The 15,524-nt window shown below is 47.9% G+C and overlaps 1 protein-coding gene across 1 annotated transcript in view; it reads left to right on the top strand.

Annotated features, from left to right (window-relative positions):
- Nucleotides 1-672: 672 nt before the first annotated feature.
- CERS2 (ceramide synthase 2) overlaps nucleotides 673-15,524 on the top strand; it is a 33,906-nt gene continuing 19,054 nt past the window's right edge. The window contains exon 1 of the mRNA XM_040411928.1: nucleotides 673-795. The gene's annotated coding sequence lies outside the window, so the exon portion shown is untranslated. The remainder of the gene's footprint in view (nucleotides 796-15,524) is intronic.

The raw sequence follows: 15,524 nt of genomic DNA, 5'->3' as shown, positions 1-15,524 counted from the left end.
TATTTTCCTCCTCAAAAACCTAGGTGCGTCTTATAGGGCGAAAAATACGGTAATTAATTTTAACTTTTTGTGAATTGGGACATTTAAACTTGCTTTTTTTTTCTTTATTCCAATTTAAATCTAGTAGAAGTCGGAGTCGGTTCATTTTTTGCCGACTCCGACTCCACAGCCCTGTTTTGCACCTGCATAAATAGGTCAGAAAAAAGTCCTAAAAGTTTGAAAACTTCAGAATTTTAGTCTAAAAAATCAAAACAGGTGAACAAGGCGCAAACAGTAGTAAATGCAACTAAAAAATAAGAGACTGTCTAAAAAACTGCATTTTTCTGCCTAAAAACAGTCGCAAACGCTTTAGTAAATGTGCCCCATTATATGGGTGAAAACACCGCGGAGCACAAGAGCTGTCTGTACAAGGCCCAACCTGTACCTGTCTTAGAGGGGTAGAGAAAGGCAAATAAACTATTTGTGGACCCTAAAAAAAACGACTTGTTTTTTCTGTCACGTTCTCTAAAACGTTTGTTCTAAAATGAACTCAAACCGTCTCGGCCGTGAATGGGTTAACAGGTGAAGCAGAAGCGGAGTGTCCGTGCTGCGAGGCGGGAGAGCGCCCGGGAAGGAGGGGAGGGGGCTGGCGGAGAGGAAGAGGAGTAGCCGGCCCTTCCTCTCATAGGGTTCGCACTCAGGGGTGGGCTGAAAGCCGAGGTCAGAAGAAGTGAGCTCCCGGGGAGAGCGGAGACCTGCGCTGCCTTCTCCCGCACACCTAGGACCAGGCTCCGGCGCACAGCCCTCCCCGGACAAGTAAGTGCAGCAGTCCGAACTACGACGCCCAGCGTGCACAACTAGCTGCTAGTTTCATCCGGGCTTCCACTATGAACCAACGCTGCAGCAACTTTTTTAGTTTCCCATAGCAACCAATCAAATTACAGCTACTGGCTTGTCCCCTCCGCGAGAGCTGTTACCTGATTGGTCGCTGCCGGTCCCGTCTTCACAAGTTAGTAAAGGGTGGTTGCACATACTAGCCAATCATATTAATGCTCTTATGTCTCAGATAGGATTGGTAAACTGTAAGTAGTGATTTGATTGGCTGACTGAGCAGATTCTCTAGTAGTCTTGGTAACGTTTGGTTGCACATACTAACCAATCATATTAATGCTGTTAAGTCTCAGATACACTTGTGGTAACTATAAGCAGAGGTTTGATTGGTTGTTATGGGCACAGGGTCCTCTGGGAGGAGGGGTTTGGAGAATATAAGCAGTGACTTGATTGGTTGCTATGGGTAACGGCTGCCCTCTGTCCTTGTACAGGTATCGGTCAGTTCATAGTCCCTGTCACCCTCCAGCACCTCTCGGTGGTATAAGGGGACCCAGGCTCAGTATGACTGTAGTCCCTGTGAAGTGTGGTGATGATTGGCCTGCAGCGTACTGGTTGTAAGTTGTTGGGCAGGTTTCCCTTCATGTTGCTGGCGTCCAGCCTACTTGCTTCTAGGAAAATCGCTCAACAGTTGCCTGTTTCTTGAATATAGCCGACTCCTGTGTACTTCTGGCACGCCAGCTGTTGTGAAACTACAACTCCCAGCATGTCCACTAGCTCGACTATTCTCAGAACTCCCAAAGAAGTGACTGGAGGTTGCTGACCCCAGATCTCATGTGACCGGGTGGTCCTAATCACCTCCTTTGACTGTCTCTAACACGGTATGTGGATGGGTGTGATCTGCAAGGAGTTTTGCGCTCTTCATGTCATTTCGGGACGCGTTCACATAGATTTTCCCAATCGTCAGGCCCAGAAACCTCCTTCAGATCTGCCATCTATATCTCCGTCTCCTGGGGACACGCCATCAGTCTACAAGGGCACATAGAAATCACCGAGCTGACTGCACACTTCAGACTTCGGCCTCATGCACGCCACCATGTGTATTTTGCGACCCGCAAGTGCATAGACCGTCCTTGATGTATCCGCATGTTTTGCAGACTTACTAACGTCAGGGAGTCCGGGGTTCCTGTTTTTTACGGCCAACTATAGGACTTGTTCTACCTTTTTGCAGAAAGCACATGGATCGTGTGTGTGCTCTCTGCATCCGTATGTCTGTTAAGAACATGTCCAAACTAAAGACCCAAGAGGTCCAGAAAAAAAAATACAGATGGCACGCGGACCGCATCCGTATTTTGAGAATCGGCGTCTGTGGAACGCAACTTTCCCCTGAGATGAATGGATGATGTGCAATCCTTAAAGGGGTACTCCCATCTCAGACAATGGGCGCTAGGATATGTTCCCATTGTGTGATAGGTGCAGGTCCCACCTCTACACTAAGTACTGACTGGGGAAGCTGGGACCGGCCACCGCCAATCACTCTCCCCATAGGATTGAACTGCGCTTGGAAGGTCATTGCTCCCGTTCATTTCTATGGGCAGACGGAAATAGCCGGGCCAGCGTTCGGCTATTTTCGGTGGCCCCATAGAAATGAATGGAGGGTGACTGCGCATGCGCAGTGTGCCCTCCACAATCTACAGGGCTCCGTTCTCAGTGCAGGTGCTGGGACCCGCATCTATTAGACAAACATTTATCATCTATTCACAGGATATGTATTCCATTACTGACGGCCGGGACTCCCACCGGTCATGAGCACGAGGGGTCCGTCGCGGAGGCCAAGGATTTACACTGACTGCCCGCAGTGACTGAGCGCTTGTACTGCACTTCCCTTCAGCAATCCCCTAAAGGATGGAGCTTTTAAGTGCTGCGTCCAAGCTCCTCCAGTCTCGTGATTGATGGGGTCCCAGACATCAGACCCCATCTCTTGTGAAGATGATGAATGTAATTCTGCGACTGCTCATCCCGTTTCCCTCACTGCTGTTATCGGTGGAGTCCCCTGTAGGTCAATGTTGGAAACACTGCTATAAAGAGGCAGTGGTCCTGGTTGGCAGACCACCCCTTTAATTACGTCTTTTATTGTCCGCAGCATAATTTGTAATAATTCTTACACCTCTGGCCGACTTGGATGGTTGAGCACAGGCTCAGAATCTGCAGGGCTGAGGGGGAGCTCCTCCGGGTATCTTTGGATTGTGGTGGGTTTCCGTCTGTTTGTTAAAAGCAGCAGGGGGTCCCTGGCGGAAGGGAAGGTACCGTGCAGAGGGCGAGGTTATACTTGTAGATCTCATAAACGAGGGCTGGGATCAGGCGAGGGTTCAGATCTCTGCACCCCTTGGGGGGGGGGGGGGTGCATCAGCGTCGCATCTAACGATCAGCAATCACATCACAAGTAGCTGCCAAATAAGTCAGAGCCTGCTGGTCGCATATGACTTTGGTAGAATGGACCCCAGTGTAAGTTTTGGGGGACTCCACCCGTCTGCGCTGGGCACAGTACCGAAACTACTGGACTCGCTGAAATTGATGCTTTAAAGGGGTTTTCCGGGGGGATCTCCACCAAACAGATGTTGATGACCTATTCTGGGGACAGGACATCCGTATTCTAGTTTAAGAAAACCTCTTTCTTTTTAGACAACTTTTTCTGTGCGTACTGTGGGGGATCTGTGCCTCCTTAAAGGGGTTTTGCCCTCTCAGACAATGGGGGCATATCGCTAGGACCCAGTGGTGGGACCCACACCTACAATGAGAACAGAGCTGAGAAATAAACGGAGGGCGCACTGCGCATGCGCAGCCGCCTTCCATTCATTTCTATGTCACCGCCGGAAAATAGCCGAGCACTGGCTCGGCTATTTCCGTCTGCCCCATAGAAATGAATGGGAGCAGGGGCTGCGCGTGTGTGGTGCGCTCCCAGTCACTTCTATGGGAGCAGCGCTTGGTGGTGGACGGATCCTCCAGCCACAGCTCTCCCCGCTCCGTTCTCGTTGTAGGTGCGGGTTCCAGAGGTGGGACCCGCACCTATCAGACAATGGGGGCATATCCTAGCGATATGCCCCCATTGTATGTGATGGGAATACCTTTTTAAAGGTAATGTAACGTTACACAGCCTCATCCTCCTCTCTGCTCGTCAGGGATTATGATATAGCTAATAAGATCTTTAGCTGAATCTGTAGGAATGGAGTTTATAAGGAGACATGCAGTACAGAAATGATAGACAGGACAGACTGTGGTAATGGAGACTGCATACAAGAGCTGCTGCTCATTATCCTCACCTCCTCTCTGTACTTCATGTCTCCTCATGGGCTCCATCCCTACAAAGATTCAGCTGAAGATAATATTAAACTGTATTCAGGATTATAATCACTGACAAGCAGAGCAGAGAGGAGGAGGAGGTCATCTGTGTCCTGAAGTAACCTGTCCTGCTGTGTGATTAGGACGGGTTTTGTGTGCACTAATAGGGCGGCGGCCATTTTGTTTCTCCTAATGATTGCTCCCCACACAAAACAAGCCATTATAACTAATGAAAGGTATTTGGGAATATATTTATAATAAAGTAATCAGATCTCTGCATAGAAGGAAGATATTAGAAATCTGTTTTCATGTTTGCAATCGACTCTTAGTGACTTTGATATTCGCGCCCCCCCAGCACCACCTTTATGCTCTCGTAGGCAGTAAGATGGCCCATAATGCAGGTTATAGTACCAGGCAAGTCTTATCCATGTTCTGCTGGAATAAAGGTCTATTCCGGCTAAAAGAGCTGATATCGCTTATCTGTGGAGTCTGAACTTGTGAGATGCAAGCTCTGTGCTGCATTATCGGAGTCCTGGACTATTAACCCCTTCCCACATGGCGCTCCTGTGCCCACCTGATCACCACCGGATTCCTGGCTGTAACTGACAACCGGGGCACTGCTGCATCGGCCAGGGTTGGGAGTAACGCAGATCTCGGCCTTTTACTCCCATAGATGGTGTGATCAGTGGCAACCGCCACCTCTTAGGGGGTTGTCAGAGCGGCAGACATGCCCACCACCCACCCTCGCGACCCAATCAATGGGTAGCTATGAAAGCTGGCGGCCTTAAAACGGACTCTGAATGGGAGCCCGCTGGGTTTTGTCAGAGGCAGGGTCCAACAGGCAGGCAGTGCAATCCAGGCGTTCAGATCCCCCTAATGGGGCTAAAAAAAAAAAGTAAAATAATAAAGAAAAATAACTTTTTTAAGTTTTTTTTTTTTTTTTTTTTTATTTGATCAAAAAACCAAAAATTAAAAAATGCAGAAAACAACATCAGAATAGTTTTCTTTACGTTCCTGCCCGCGGAGGGCTTAATATGTGGGGTAATTGCTGGTTGTGCAGTCCTCTAATAGGTACGTGACCGTAGCAGAGACTCTCTCTAGGTTGGTGCCCTGCAAAATGCAGGTAACCGGACTCCTGGGATGTCAGGTAGAGAACTTGCACTTCGGCCTCTGGGGCTTGTGATTACTGTAGACTGCGGGCACGTGACCTGTCGATGGCTAGCACGTTGCCTCCTCATCGTTATCTGCGTAGGTTAGTGATGTCCGACCGCCAGCGGCACTTCCGAAACTACAATTCCCATAATGCTTTATTCACTTCACTTTATTCACTGGGCGGAGGGGGGAGCCTTGAGCGACAATTGATGGTATACAAGTCGTTCAGCGCTCGTTTTTAAAGTGCCCTCCTCAGGCTTCATAGAAAATGATTGGGGGATGAACAATTATTATTGCGATCATTCATCCTCATTCAGTTTGTGTATACACCCCCTGTTTAGAAGGGGAGATTTTCTGTGATTTTGGTGCCACTTGGGCGATGGGTGGCGCCTTTACCCAGGGCAATCATTGGGAGCGCACGTTCGTACTCGCATTCTTTCCTGATAATTGGCTGATCGTCGGCCCATGTTAAAAGGCCCCCAGACTGTGTCAGTGTTATGGTAAGTCGGGGGGTGGGGGCAGAATGCTTTGGAGTTCTCCCATAACATCTGGATCGCACCTTATCAGTGTAGTTTGAAAATTAAGGGTCTGTGTGCTTCTATTAAGTTGGTGGGGGTCAACCGCTGGGACCCCCACCATACCATAAAATGAATGGAGCGGGTGGTCGTGCGTGCGTCGTGCTGCTCCATTCATTCTCTACGGGACTGCCGGTCATAGCGGGGTACGGCAGTCTCATGGAGAAGTGGTCCACCAGTGGTAACGGCCCATAGACCTCTATACGCGGGTGATGCTTCTCTCCAGGCCCCTGTGATGTCATCATTACATCACGGGGCTCCTAAGATGGCTAGTAGTGTCTACCGGATTCTGCCTTCGGGAGCACATGGCTCAATATGTGCTCAGGATTATGTCCTGGATTTCCGTATATCGTGCCCGCTTTTAACCATTCTGCCAGTTTCCTTCAGGGTTAATGCTCCGGGTAGACGTTACGCGGCCTATTAAACATTTGCATTGCTCGGAAGAGCGGCGTCTGCCCGGTATTTGCATGCCGTCCTGTACTTATAGGCAAATCCAGACTGCACTGTATCTTTCCTGAAGTGCCCGTGTGTGTATCTATACGCCGCAGCTGGAAATCTCCACCAGCCAGATATCAGTAAACACAGAAGCAGGCTTAAAGGGGAACTCCACTGAAATTCTTTGCCATTCGAATTGTTATCAGGACCTTTAGACTTAGGCTAGCAGCAGAACGGATCCAACAGGCTGTTCACCCTGTCGGATCCGTCCTGCCGCTATTTCGCCGTGCCTCCGGACTTCCGCTCCGTCCTCATTGACTATAACGGGGGCGGAGCTCCGGCGCAGCACGGCAGTGCACAGCGAGAGGCCGCCGGACTAAAGTCGGACATGCAGTACTTTTAGTCCAGCGGCCTTTCTCCGTGCACTCACCTGCTGCGCTGGAGCCGTTATAGTCAGAGGACGGAGCAGCGGCACGGCGAAATAGCAGCAGGATAGATCCGACAGGGTGAACAGCCTGTCGCATCCGTCCTGCCGCTAGTGTAAAAGTAGCCTTAGGGCTCATTCACACAGCCGTTGCCCCTCCGTTGTCTTATTGTGGCCCGCATACGGCAGATCCGCAATACAGGGCATCGGCCGTGTGCATTCCGCATCATGGATGCGGACCCATTCACTTGAAACGGAAGCACGGAACGTAAGCACTACGGAGTGCTTCCTGGGGTTCCGGTCCGTGCCTCCGCACCACAACTTGCTCTATCTTTTTGCGGAACGGACGGATCGCGGACCCTATTCAAGTGAATGGGTCCACGATCCGCATGCGGCTGGCCCACGATCGGTGCCCTTACATTCGTGTGAACAAGCCCTTAATAGGACCTCCTTGTCTACAAGTGACCGGATACAATAGGCCTGGCTGGTGCTTGCAGCTACTGGGTGACTACTTAGAATCTCCGCGCTCCAGTGGAGATTGGCAAGATGGCCACCGTTCCATAACAATAGACATAATGGAAACCTAAGGTGCTACGTTTTTTTTTTTTTTCTAAAAGGGGGGGCAGCAGTATATTAGGGTTATACTAAAAGAAATCCGAAAATCTTCACACTGACCACTAAGCCTTATAGTAGGCGACTGCGTTCTGGTCTGTAGAGATCACTTTTCAGCAGTCATTTCATCATCATCATCATCATCATAGGCAGTTTTGCAATGGCAGATGACACTTGCGTTGTGGGCTCACAACAGGTCATGTTACAGCCTATCTACTCCCCCTCTCTGCGCAATGACCTGTCCACAACACTCTCCAGTCTACAGTTTCCTATGGTCCATGTCACTGCTGTAGTCCACACCACTGCCACCATGATCTTGAAGTAAAAATAAAAAAAATCGAATATAAAAATCTACGATCACACATGCCGGATCCTCTTATGGCGTGTGAGGCAGCAGAAATCTGAGGCTGACTCTCGGATTTCTGCCACGGATGCCTGCGGATTAACCCCTTGAATGTAGAGCTAATCCATCCTGTTTCTGGAGGTTCCCAGCACTGGGGGTAAAGTGGTCAAGGTGGAGCTGGGACTTTTTCAGGACTTCTTTGCCGTCATCCCGATATCAAGCCTTGATGCAAAATTGCACACAGGCGTTAGTGATGCAGATGCCCCTTAGGACCAGGCATGGTGAGCTATAGTCCTGCTCCTCAGGGCAGTTTGTATTAGGCCGGGAGATGGCGTGTATAATGGCGGTGTAGGCTTCTCGCTTCCTCCAGGCTCGGAGCACCCTCGGGTCATCCGGCTGCCGTGATGTCAGCTATCGGGGACTAGTGGGCTGCCCCCAGTTATGTACTACAGCAGTGATGAATCATAGATAGTCGTCTGTGTCACACCCTGATACCGCTCCGCCACGCACGTAATACTCTCAGGCTTGGCCATATAGATAGGCTCCACAGTGTGGGATTATTAACCCATTCTATGACCAAGATCTAGTATACACATCTTAAAACGTACCTTATGTAGCCCTGATTATGGAGGAGGCTTCGATGCTAGGACCCCCTGCAACCAGCGTGGACTGCATTGGTAAATAGGCCTCCGCACAGAGCAAGGACGCTGGTGGTCCTCGAGTCATTGCCTTAAACCCATTTTCTTACACCCTATCAGAAAGTTACTAGAGAGCGGGCTCCTCCATTCGGAATCTTCTTCTCTTGGCTGGAGGACCTATCCTGTATTTGAATGGGCACAGTGTAATACCTGGTTTCTCCTGCGGGGGTGCTGCAGGGAAATTGAACACTTACTACCACGTTTCCCTACAGCCGATCGATCAGTGGAGGTCTCAACAGAAGGACTCTTTCAGGTCCGCTTCTTTATACAACCCTTCTAGCAAGCAGAGATTGTTCAAAGTGGACAGCCCCTTTAAATCCATATATTGAATTACCTTTATGCTTTCCTTCAGTTCCTACCACTTTGAGGACGCTTCTTAAAATGCTGGAATCCGGGGAGATGTTTGCAGAGTCTAGTTGTCCTAGTGACATGGAGGAAACTTGATTGTCACCTGGGTTTCCTTCCTTGACTACTAAAAAGAAGGAAAAAAAAAGTGGGTTCGGGAAGCTGAGATATAGGGAGCTGTTTGACAGGATCCATACATTGTAGAGACTACCTTTCATCTGCAATCCATTAAATCCTTTATGACTATTTAGGTCCGAAATGCGTAGACAATGTGCTCTAATAGCCTGTAATAACCTGTCATATAGTATTAATTACCCCACACTTTTGGCAGAATTTGGCTGCCGTAATCCACCCCTTTTAATAATACTTTGGGGGAGGGGCTGAAATCTTGGCCTTTGCAGCCTCTGGCTCGGTCTCTGACTCTGCTGATTTGCCCATGATCCATCGCCAAGGCCTCTGGGGTGATGGTAATCTACTGCCTGAAACGTGTTGTCAGAGGCCGATCTATCCTGATGTAATGAGTCATGTCCCCCTGGCACTGGCATATTGTGTGGCACTCCCCATGGCATTGCTCCGGTAATTAATGCGCCCGCAGCGGACCGACACATTGTGTCTTCTGTAATTACTGAAATCTACGGGGACGTCACATCTGCAGGCAAATCCTCCCCCATCATCAATTAATTACCTTTTCCATCCTGCTACCTGCGTCCTGGGAATTGTTATTTTTTCTGTTACGAATAACTACTTCTTACTGCGCTGAAGGCGGCCATTTTTAGAAAGATTAAAACTCCTTTAATGCGTCACCTGACAATCTAGAACCGGTATAAAACAGACTTTAAAGCTAGGGGGGGCAATATCCTGGCGCCAAACGGGGTCTGTGTTTTTAAAAGGCTTAGTAAAGTAGCCTATTTTCTTCCAGAAACAGCGCCACACCTGTCCACAGGTTACGTGTGGTATTGCAGCTCAGCTCTGTTCACTTCACTATGTTCAGCCACTTGCTACCAGGAAATACCGCCTTCGTTAAGATACCTCTATGAGGAAGTCAATAAATGACATTAAGGAAAAAAAACATATCCTAGCTGGGGGTACAATTTCAATTCCGAACAACGCGTTTCAGACTTCACAGTGTAACCTTTTGGTAAGGAGTCCCTGCTGTGTGCCCGCAGACTGTAGGGTGACTGGTCTCTGCACCTCTCGGTCCAAGCCGGCCGACCAGTCAAACCAGTCAGTGATTTCTGCCCTTTACTGGTTCCAATGGATACATGTGGCCAGTATGTGAAGAGATACATCTCCGTTTACTCAGTGTCTGTAAACTTCGGCCTTGATGGTGGAGATAAGAAGAAGCAAAATCGTCCTTAAAGGGGTTCTCTGCTTTTACAAATCCTCTGTGAGCTTCAGCCCCCGGCGAGGGAAGTAAACGATAAGCTCAATACACCAATACTTGCCCCTCCCCCGCCGAGGACGCTTGTAGATGGTAAGTGGCTTCTCCAGTCCCCACAAGGATGACACCAAGGGCTCCTGGGTATGGTGGAAGTCTTTATGTTCAATAAATAGCTCGACGTGTTTCGGGATGTAAGTCCCTTTTATCAAGAGCATAAATACAGTGTAGTGTGGCAGCCTTTATATAGGGGGACTTGATGCTCATGGTTTGAGGTCAGGTGGTCAGGGCGGGGCTGACCCGTCCCCGACAGGTCAGGTGGTCAGGGCGGGGCTGACCTGCACCCGACCTCATTTCCTGTTTAGCACAAAGAGTAAATAGTCTGACATGGTTTGTTTGTGAGACCAATATAAATGGTACCCGGAAGTGGCGGGGGGGTTCGGTTCTTGCATACGGGATGGAAGCTATATGGGCTTCAAAATGAATAGTCTTTTTGACTCCTCAAGGGGAGTTCATGTAGGGTCTCCGTGGTGGTACTTCTAGTGGCTGAGGGGATAGACCTTGGTCTCACCATGTATGATTTCTCTCCACCTTCTCCATCCCCTATCTAGAATATTTATAGTTATAATGTTAGATGGGGGGATATCCAAGAAGTGAGAGAGCCGGACGGCCGATGCGTTCAGTGTCACGTGGCTGCTCTGTTCTGTGACACCTGGGAATGGAGAATCTTCCGCGGGATGGTGCGCTCCACCGTAAAACGCAACCGGAAACGCGTTCCACCGCGAGGCTCACCAGTGCAGGTCGCCCGTGTTTCATAATGAAACATGACAGAGACAGGCGGGTACTGGGTGTGCTGGTATTATTATCTTGGTAATTAACAGTAAATGATACATAATTAATTGGATGATGGATGAATAAATGAAGTTTGAAATGATTATGAATATTAAGGAACATTTAATTGTATGGGACATTATACATACAGTACAGACCAAAAGTTTGGACACACCTTCTCATTCAAAGAGTTTTCTTTATTTTCATGACTATGAAGGCATCAAAACTATGAATTAACACATGTGGAATTATATACATAACAAACAAGTGTGAAACAACTGAAAATATGTCATATTCTAGGTTCTTCAAAGTAGCCACCTTTTGCTTTGATTACTGCTTTGCACACTCTTGGCATTCTCTTGATGAGCTTCAAGAGGTAGTCCCCTGAAATGGTTTTCACTTCACAGGTGTGCCCTGTCAGGTTTAATAAGTGGGATTTCTTGCCTTATAAATGGGGTTGGGACCATCAGTTGCGTTGAGGAGAAGTCAGGTGGATACACCGCTGATAGTCCTACTGAATAGACTGTTAGAATTTGTATTATGGCAAGAAAAAAGAAGCTAAGTAAAGAAAAACGAGTGGCCATCATTACTTTAAGAAATGATGGTCAGTCAGTCAGCCGAAAAATTGGGAAAACTTTGAAAGTAAGGGCTATTTGACCATGAAGGAGAGTGATGGGGTGCTGCGCCAGATGAGTCACCGGACCTGAACCCAATCGAGATGGTTTGGGGTGAGCTGGACCGCAGGCAAAAGGGCCAACAAGTGCTAAGCATCTCTGGGAACTCCTTCAAGACTGTTGGAAGACCATTTCAGGGGACTACTACCTCTTAAAGCTCATCAAGAGAATGCCAAGAGTGTGCAAAGCAGTAATCAAAGCAAAAGGTGGCTACTTTGAAGAACCTAGAATATGACATATTTTCAGTTGTTTCACACTTGTTTGTTATGTATATAATTCCACATGTGTTAATTCATAGTTTTGATGCCTTCATAGTCCTGAAAATAAAGAAAACTCTTTGAATGAGAATCCAGAGAACAAAGAAGAAAAATCCGGCTCACTTCAGGTGAAGTGTAATATCTTTGATTCCAGCGAAGTAAAATCCGTAAGTGTACATAAATCTACGCGTTTCAGACCTCTTGGGTATGTGGGTCCTTCCTCATGACAAACATGTGTATGAAATGGGAGCACCTCCTTATGTATCCCAAACTAACCCCAGGTTAATGAGTATCACCTGGGAGGAGGAGACACAAGGGGGTGTTCCCATGCAAATTGACAAAGCTAAAAAAAAAACTTTTAAACCAAATTCAAAGCAAAATTTTGATTTTTACCCATTGTTATGATTATTGTTACAATGGCAGCATTTATACCTCAGTCTCTTTTTCACGTTTGCTTTGATTTTGGCTTAAAAGTTTTTTTTTTAGCTTTGTCAATTTGCATGGGAACACCCCCTTGTGTCTCCTCCTCCCAGGTGATACTCCTTAACCTGGGGTTAGTTTGGGATACATAATGAGGTGCTCCCATTTCATACACATGTTTGTCATGAGGAAGGACCCACATACCCAAGAGGTCTGAAACGCGTAGATTTATGTACACTTACGGATTTTACTTCGCTGGAATCAAAGATATTACACTTCACCTGAAGTGAGCCGGATTTTTCTTCTTTGTTCTCTGGATTTTCACCGAATCCAGGTGCGGCATCCGTGCACCACAGGTGATTCAACCACCGCAGGTGAGAGCTGCCTTACAATTTTCTTTGAATGAGAAGGTGTGTCCAAACTTTTGGTCTGTACTGTATATCCTAGATAGGGGACGGAGAAGGTGGAGAGGGATCATACATGGTGAGACCAAGGTCCACCCATAGAAGTACATGCTCGGTGCATAGTGCGGAATACAGGTGTCAGATCCGAATTGTTGGTAAAACGAATAATTAAAAAAATATTACTTTATAATTAGTGGGTATACGAAATCTAAAATGTGATGGGTAATTAAATTGTATTTGGGGATGTGCGTTTAAGATAGTTGTAAATATCTAGAAATATTTCATTTTTGCAAAGAACATTCTATGGGGTGATATAGGGGGGGGGGGTCTAAAAACCGTATATAGTATGGCAGAGGTATGTATAGGAAAAGGGAATGCCATATATAACAATAACTGTATAGTGCGGACAAGATTAGGCATTTTCTATTATAGTGGCGGCGATGTGCGGTCCGCAAAATGCAGAATGCACATTGCCGGTGTCCGTGGATCCGCAAAACGCATACGGATGTGTGAGTGGACCCTAATGGTGATATAAATGACGCTTATGTATGTCTTTAATTATTAATTTTAAATATTGTCACTTTGGATATGATCCAAATATGCCTCTTTTAACTCCATAAAACGTATCGCACTTCACACTTTGTAAACACTTCTGCTCCTTGGCGCCCCCTTGCTGCCTCCCGGAACAGCACCACTTACCGTATATTTTCCTACCTATTTCAAATATTAGAAAGGAGCAGAACGTTATTATAGTTTGTATTCCGGCTCTTTGACTCCGTTGTAGGACCCCCGTCCCCACCCCCATCCCCCCTGGTCCCACCTGCTGTATTTGGCTATCTCCTGGACTCCCATAGAAATGAATGGAGCCACGTGCATGTGTGACTGGCCACTCCGCTCATTTTAGGGGGTACAGGGCCCCCTTCCTTGTGATTGCTGGGGTGGTCCCAGCAGTAGGACCCTCACCGATCTCATACTTATCCCCTATCCTGTGGACAGGTGGAATCTGAGAGGGTGATATAGGGGTGCCGTCTTCTCCGGCGCCTCCTCCCCTGTGTGTACTACAGCTTATTACTGTCATTTAATGGGTTTTCTGGGTTCAGGATATTGCTGACATATCCTGCGGAGGTTTCCTCAGTATTCGATCGGTTGGGGGTCCGACTCCCAACACCTGCAGCCTCTTCATCTGTCCATTTGCCCACAGGTCATCCACTTGGCTGTGGCGATTTCAAGCTGGCAGCTCAGCGGGCGTGTCCTTTCTGCCGCAGCCCTCTCCCTGTAAGGCCTCTTTCACGCAGGCGTGTCTGGATGCGTCCCGGTGCATTGCGGCAAACCCGCGCGAGTAGGAACGCAATTCCAGTCAGTTTTGACTGCGATTGCGTTCCGATGTTCAGTTTTTATCGCACGGTTGCAATGTGTTTTGCACGCGCGTAATAAAAAACTGACTGTGGTACCCAGACCCCCGAACTTCTTTATAGAAGTTCAGGTTTTGGTTAGTTGTAGTGCAGATTGTATTATTTCCCCTTATAACATGGTTGTAAGGGAAAATAATAGCATTCTGAATACAGAATGCATAGTACAATAGCGCTGGAGGGGTTAAAAAAATAATAATTTAACTCGCCTTAATCCACTTGATCGCGCAGCCGGCATCTCTTCTGTCTTGTTCTGTGAGCAATAGGACCTTTTGATGACGTCACTGCGTTTATCACATGGTCCATCACATGATCCATCACCATGGTGATGGATCATGTGATGAGCGCAGTGACGTCATCAAAGGTCCTATTGCTTACAGATGAAGACAGAAGAGATTCCGGCTGCGCGAACAAGTGGATTAAGGCGAGTTATATTATTATTTATTATATTTTTTTTTAACCCCTCCAGCCCTATTTTACTATGTGTTCTGTATTCAGAATGCTATTATTTTCCCTTATAACCATGTTATAAGGGAAAATAATAAGGTTCGGGTCTCCATCCCGATCGTCTCCTAGCAACCGTGCGTGAAAATCCCACCGCATCCGCACTTGCTTGCGATTTTCACGCAGCCCCATTCATTTCTATGGGGCCTGCGTTACGTGAAAAACGCACAAAGAGGAGTATGCTGCGATTTTCACGCAACGCGCAAGTGATGCGTGAAAATCGCCGCTGGTGTGCACAGCCCCATAGAAACGAATGGGTCCGGATTCAGTGCAGGTGCAATGCGTTCACCTCACGCATCCGCGCGGAAAAGTCGCCAGTGTGAAAGGGGCCTAACTGTCACAGCAGATAGCAGTGGAAGGATGCAACTGAGCGCGTGCGACCACCTCGGGGAGCTGGACAGAGAAATAAGGGAAATAACAAACAGCAGGTGGCGCTCTAGAGACGCTTTTTTATTGAATTACTGAGAGGCTGTGCCAGGTGCTGGTTTTCTTTTATGTACTAGAACCCCACAATATCCAGTATATAAGCCCAGACCTGCGTCCTGACCCTATACATACCTTATGGAGACGCAGGCTGGAATACAGCTTCAGTGCGCCAGAGGGGGAAGTGTTTCTAGGAATAACACTGCTTGCTGTGGAAACCACGGCCGCTGGTCATGAGCCATGTTCACATTGCGTGCGAGCGTGGCTTTGTTCACCTTGAGCTGAAGAACCTCAGTCATGTTAGATGATTGTCAGGTTCACAAAAGACGTCTTCTGGAGTTGGCGGGGGTCGCCAGGTAACGGTCTATCCCTGTTCCGGTATACGCAGCCGCGCAGTGTAGCAGCGTACGTGTTTGCTAATGACGCGATGCGGTGGAGAGCTCAGAACGAGACGTCTCTTAAAGGTGAGCTTGGTGGTGTGAAGGGTTAATCTA

Source organism: Bufo bufo, chromosome 11 (assembly GCF_905171765.1).
Source record: "Bufo bufo chromosome 11, aBufBuf1.1, whole genome shotgun sequence".
NCBI classification, from domain to species: domain Eukaryota; kingdom Metazoa; phylum Chordata; class Amphibia; order Anura; family Bufonidae; genus Bufo; species Bufo bufo.
This window is presented reverse-complemented; position numbering and strand designations above follow the sequence as displayed.